We start from the raw sequence: 7,153 nt of genomic DNA on the forward strand, positions 1-7,153 counted from the left end.
TTAATTGACAGCACTGCCTGTGGACTTCTGGGTTGTGGTAGAGCCTTATCTTTCCCCTGACTTCATGGTCAAATGTCCATTTAAACAAACAAACAAAGCTACAAAGCTACAACAGTGCTAGAAACAGGAAGAATCCATCAGCAGTTTATCAATCTGCAAGAATGATCACTAATTAGCTATCAGAGGGGTTAGCTGAGCAATGGCCAAGACTATTCTGCCCCTAAGCTTTGAAAAGCAACAGGCAGGCAGGAATAAGGTAGAAATGTTCTCACCCACTGTTACTACTTCTGCCAAAAGCGTGTCCTGATCAGTCAGAAAGCCAGCAGGTATCTCTGCAGTGGGAAAATATTTCTGGAGTAGCCAAAGTCATCCCTTTATCCTCTATTTTCCTGCCACTTCTCAATAACATCACTTTCCTGAATTAATTCCAGGTAATACTATTTCTGGGGCTTCCCTGGTAGGCTAAAGCGTCTGCCTGCAATGTGGGAGACATGGGTTCGATCCCTGGGTTGGGAAGATCCCCTGGAGAAGGAAATGGCAACCCACTCCAGTATTCTTGCCTGGAGAATCCCATGGACGGAGGAGCCTGGAGTGCTGCAGTCCACGGGGTCGCGAAGAGTCGGACACGACTGAGTGACTTCACTTTCACTTTCCTGGTGCCTCAGATGGTAAAGAATCTGCCTGCAATGCAGGAGACTTGGGTTCAGTCCCTGGGTCTGGAAGATCCCCTGTAAAAGGGAATGGTTACCCACTCCAGTATTCTTGCCTGGAGGATTCATGGACAGAGGAATCTGGTGGGCTACAGTCCATGGGGTCACAAAGAGTCTGACATGACTGAGTGGTTAACAACAATATTATTTTTAACAGCAGCCAAGAGTGAAATAGGACAGACAGTGGGTCATTGTTAACAGTATATGAAGTCCCCAGAGAGAGAAAAGGGTCCTGGGATTGTGGTTTTCAGACTGAAGAAGCATCATCAGTTCATAGTCTCAGGAATTCATTTAATCATTAAGCTTTACTGAGATGCAACTACGCATAAGACTCTCTTCTAGGTACTGGGATACAGTGAAGGACAAGACAGGCCAGGTCCTGTCCTCAGGGAGCTTCCATTCTGGTGTTGGTGAGTGGGGAGGCAACACACAGACCAGTGAAAAAGCCAGAGAGTGAAGAGAACTATACAGAGAAAAAAGAGTGATGGAGTAGAGTGAATAAATAGCCACTTTAGATGGAGACAGTCAGGGAAGGCCTCTCTGAGGAGGTGCACTTTAACTAGAAGCTCACTGTCAAGAAGCACCTCGTTATGAAAAGATTCCATCAGTATGCAATAGATTCATCTTGTGTGAGGAAAGATACAGCCTGGCACTATGGAACGCAGGTGCACAGCTTCTGAACAGAGGCCCATTTTCCCCTGTGCACAACACCTGTAAACTCAATGTGTCTGCCTCTTAGGGAGACTGGCCTCTTGTCACTCAGTTGAACATCTGTTTAGACAGAAGATATTGTGAAGGTGAATTTTTTTTTCAATCAATAGTTTAAAAAAATAATAGACATAATCAGAAATAAAATGAGAGCAAAAATTATAACTCACTTGCATCAGGAAAACAAAGACTCCTGGAAATAACCCTTACAAGAAATTTGTGGAAACTATATGCTAAAAAGATACATAAACTTCATAAATGTGCAGCAGTATATAATAATTTTAATTAGTTCCTGAAATTACCTACTCAGCAGTCTATAAATTTTTCCACTTAAAATAGGGGTTAAAAATATAATTCTAATCCAAATGCTTTCCTTTGCAGTTTCACAAAATAATTTTAAATTTTGTTTTGGAAAAATAAAAAATCAAGGCTACAGAAGAAAAGAAAGCACGGTTGTGCACTTTCCCTATGAAATGCTAGTTATAAAATGAAGTGTTAGATAAAGAGTTGGACAGACTGTTGAATTCACATATAAATCATTAGGCACAACAGTCTTGAAAGAGACACACAAATTTAACATTTCAAAATAAGCATCATAAGCCCATGGGAAGGATGGGTTTTCTTACTAAAAAAGTATTGGGAAAATAATTCTTTTTTTGAGAAACAAAATATAGCTGTAGTTTTACCCATACCATGCACTGAAATAAATTGTAGTGCATTAAAGACATGGATATTAAAATAGTATAAAACCACTTCAGGATTTCTAAAAGAATACTAAAATAAAATATAGGAAAGCAGCCTGATGTTGGATTCCAGCATTTAAGCAAAAAAGAGAGAGAGAGAAACAGATTGACTATATAAAATTGTCTATATAAACACTGACACAAAATATATATAACTCTATATTATATATAATAGACTATAATATTACATATATAAATAATATAATAAAGAAGATTAAAAGGCAAATGACAAATCGAGGAAAACATTTACAACACTTCCTACAAAATATGACATTTTATTAATCATTAGTCTTCATTGTTCACTAGAAAATAAGCAAAGGACATAAGTAGACAATTCATAAATAAGGAAGATGTCTAAGAAACATGTTAAAATGTCCAACTTCAGTAGTAATCAAAGATGTGCAAGTTAAGCTGTATAATACCATTTTCATCTTCTTTGATTGATAAATATTAAAAAGTTTATAATTCCCAGTGATGTTTGAGGGCTGATGATGGAATAAGGACTCATGCACAGCAGCTGCCCTGTATGTTGGTGAATTTCTAGAAAGCATTTTGTGATATGAAGTTGAGAGCCTTACAAAGTTTCTTTCTTAAGCCACCCTCTCTCCATCCTCCCCCCAAATTAAGATGATCATTTAGTGTCACCAACTTAAAAAAAAATTCCAACTAAATTCTTGTAGTCCAGCTGTGACACTTTTAGGTTTTAATGAATACTCTGACCATTTCTTGGCATAGGCTCGTTAGTTTTTATTTTTATTTATTTATTTAACAATAAAGTATTTTTTAAATTTTATTTTTAAGCTTTACATAATTGTATTAGTTTTGCCAAATATCAAAATGAATCCGCCACAGGTATACATGTGTTCCCCATCCTGAACCCTCCTCCCTCCTCCCTCCCCATACCATCCCTCTGGGTCATCCCAGTGCTCTAGCCCCAAGCATCCAGTATCGTGCATCGAACCTGGACTGGCATCTCGTTTCATACATGATATTTTACATGTTTCAATGCCATTCTCCCACATCTTCCCACCCTCTCCCTCTCCCACAGAGTCTATAAGACTCGTTAGTTTTTAAAGAAAACGTTGGTACTCCCTTGATTCATCTTTGAGAGTTGGGGCAATCTTCTTAGTATCAGTTTTCTAACAACTTTTATCAAAGGTGTTAATTCAACTTGATGGGCTATTAAAATCTTGGAGTCTTCCATTTGCTGGCAATGGAATCGTTGGGTCCTCTTATCTCCAAAACACACATATTCAGGAGAATATATTTGGAGAACCGCTGGCCTAGAAGCGAGCAGGACAAGTAGTCATTTGATTTTTTTCTTTTTTTGGAGGGAGAGATTGGCAAAAATCTGAGTTGAAAAGTGAAATTATGATGCGATAGTTTCAATCACATTTCAGCCAATGTATGAGAGCTATTTTGATGCCATCCTAACATCCTAGCTGGACTTGGACAGTTACATACTACTTTTAATGTGAGACCAGTTCATGGTTTCCGAGCTAGACTTTATTTTTCTCAAGAGCAAGTCCTGTCTTCAACTTTAAAAAAAAATTCTCCATAGTTATTTGCACAGATAAATGATCAGTATAGATTTGCTAAATGAACTTAATTCATAGAACAACAAACTCTGAGAAGAGTCTATAGAAAGTTCTGGGCGCCTACCCACAGCAGCAATTTAGGATTACTGAGTAAGCTTGTTAAGGAATGTCACAAAATCTTTATCTTTTCATTATCCCAGTTGTAGCTGAGGATAAGCTGAATAAAGTTTGAGGCTGAAGATTTTAATGATGGTAAAACTCCTTTAAAATTCTCTAGATGCGCTCTACCTCAGGGTGCCAATAACAATGGCAGATAATCATGGGACTAAAATGGTATTATCCAGTTCATCCAGATCCTTAATTATGCTATGGGGAAAATGAGAGGGGGTGTGAGAGACCCAAATAAAGGAATTAGCTCTTACTGGAAAACAATTTTTAAAAACCAACACTTCTCATGTATCTGCTTTGGAGGTTTCTTTTCTTCTTTTAAGGGAAGATTTCTTGGAATGAGCTATTGAGGTTGGGTATTGAATGTTCTCTGTCTTGTTTTTTTTATACATATATTTATTTATATGTATACACTTTCAGACCAGAGATCTTGGGCAATATCCGATTTTGCTCTGATTGTTAACGAAAGGTACAGTTTGGCTGCTCACCGCTCAAAAGCCAGTAAACAGGCCAGATTGGTGAAAAGGAAAGTTTGTTTTGTTTCAGATGCCAGCAACTGCAGGGGAGTGCAGACATCTGTTCAGAGGCTGACTCCCCTCACCCTACCCCCCCACCAACCCCCAGCACTGGCATCCAGTGAGGTAAGAGCTTTTACAGACAGAAGGAGGGGGTTATATGCAGAAACAGCGCAGTCAGCTCTGCCAGTCATCTTCAAATTGGTCATTGGTGGTCTGACCGGCATCATCTTGGTTGTTTTAGGTACAGTTAATCTTCAGTTCCAGGGTCCGTTTGTTTGCATTCCTTTGAGGCCAGTTCTTGGAATTATGGTTGCACATGTCGTGGGTACAGTCTGGTTATCACGTAGTTAACTTCTTCCACCTGGGATTTCAGTAGCTATAAGACAGCTCACAGGATATGGCTCAGAATATTATCTATAGTTCTTGAGAAGGATCTAAATGTCCTTGACTATGCTTCATGACTACATTATTATTATTTGGTTATATATTATTATTTGGTTACATATTATTATGTATTTTATGTATTATGTATTTGGTTATATATATTTATTATTCATTTCAAATAATAAATTGAAACAATTTTGACTGTTTCAAATAGAAACAAATTTGAACTGTTTTCCTTTGTTTCTACATTTCTCATTTCTCTTATTAAACTTATTCTTTGGTTAAAGTTTTCCACAGACAAAAGGCAGGCAAATGACATGGGGTGAGGATAGGGTGGGCAGCAAGGACCATAAAATCCTGCTCTGTTGAGATTTTGAGATGTTGAGATTTTGCTCTTTCCAGTTATAATAACAATAATGGCTAACTTGTTTATAGCACTAATTAATCATCAGGAACCATCCTAAGTATTTCACAAATACTAATTCATTTAACTCAATGCAGTCTTGTTAGATGGAGAAGGCAATGGCAACCCACTCCAGTACTCTTGCCTGGAAAATCCCGTGGATGGAGGAGCCTGGTAGGCTTCAATCCATGGGGTCGTGAAGAGTCAGACACGACTGAGCGACTTCACTTTCACTTTTCACTTTCATGCATTGGAGCAGGAAATGGCAACCCACTCTAGTGTTCTTGCCTGGAGAATCCCAGGGACAGGGGAGCCTGGTGGGCTGCCGTCTATGGGGTCGCACAGAGTTGGACACAACTGAAGCGACTTAGCAGCAGCAGCAGCGGCAGTCTTATTAGATTAATATTTTTTATTGCCTATTTTATAGTTAAGGAATTGGAAGCACAGCAAGATTAAGTAGTTTGTCCGATGTCACACAGCCAGGTAGTGCTAGTGCTGGGCTTCACATACGTCAGACTCTTCCTGCAATGGGGTAGAGGGTATAGGGAGTCTGTTGACTTTTGAGTAAAACTGTGCATATGAAAATCTGGTCTGATCTATAGACCTTCCTGGGCTGTATTTTCCATAGTAGTAAAAATGAGAATCATAATTACTTCCTAAGTTTAATAGAGTAAAAGATCATGTATGAGCCAACAACTACAATAGGTCCCTGAGCATGGTGGATACTCAGCATATATGAGTTTTTGTCTTTAATGACAAGAAATTCTCTGAACAAAGAAAGTGTGCTTTCTCTGGTAGCCATGTTATCTAGGGCTTCTGTCCTCATCCTCAGAGGCCCAGTGTCAGGAAATAAGAATAGCTTGAACGTGACCTTAACTCTCATGTCCCACAGCCTGCATGTTTGGAAGAGCTATCACTCACACCTGCACATATTTTGAGTAACTCTCTAAAACTGCATATAAGGAGATGAGAGTGAAGTCCTCAAGTGAACTGAATCTCCTGGGACTTTTCTATGGTGATGAAGCGGTATGTTATTTTTAAGTACTACTAGCCATAGGCCTCACCAAAGCTTCTAAGTTTTTTCAAAGCTGTAAAACAAAGCATAAGACATGGCATAAAGATTCTGATGCATGCTTCTGGGGTGAGTCTCTACCATCTCAAAGCAACCCCTAAACGAGATAAGCCTTGGTGGGCCCCAAAGTGAGAAGGAGGGTGGGCCTGCCAGGGCCACTGGCCTGCAGTTCACTGTTGAGTGTCCAGTGCCCTGAACTCTGCCTGCTGCCCCTCCCTGATGCAAAGCCTGGACAGCCTGCCTTCCACAGACCTGGAGATTTTCAGATCTTGTCTGAGGGTGATACAAGGAAAAACCTTGCTCTCTGACCAAGGTGGAATAGGACAAACCTGTTGGAAAACTTGCGTATGTTCCGGGGGCTAGAATCAAAGCGTCACCATGGCACTTGCCTCTGAGAAGTTCTCTGGAAATGGGTGGAATGAAAGGCATGGTGTTTAGAATGCAGCACCTGACAGTAATAGGGCTCCCCCAGTCTGGCCCATATTACTGTTATGATATAAAAGCTGATGTTTCCTGGAACACTATTCTAAGGGTATTGCATGAAATGACTCATTGAGTCTTCACAATGGCCTTATTATCTCTTACCATGAAGTAACAGCGACTCAGAGAGCCCAGCAGCCCTCTCTCCAGTACCTCCTCCTCAGCTGCCAATCTTTATTGACCTCCCCCTGCTCTCTGGGAGAAACCAGTCTCCATCACACAGCTGCTGCTAAGGCCCTTCATGACCTAGCTTCCAAACAGCTCTTGGGGTAAATTATTTTTTCCCCTTCACATTCCACATTCAGGTTGTGATGAATTGGGTTCAGGTCTTCAAATGTATTATATTCTCCATTACCACAGGACCTTTGCACAGGACCTCTGCCTGAAATCACCTCTCTCTTACTCCCTAAGCAGGATAATCACTACTCG

Source organism: Bos taurus, chromosome 4 (assembly GCF_002263795.3).
Source record: "Bos taurus isolate L1 Dominette 01449 registration number 42190680 breed Hereford chromosome 4, ARS-UCD2.0, whole genome shotgun sequence".
NCBI lineage: Eukaryota > Metazoa > Chordata > Mammalia > Artiodactyla > Bovidae > Bos > Bos taurus.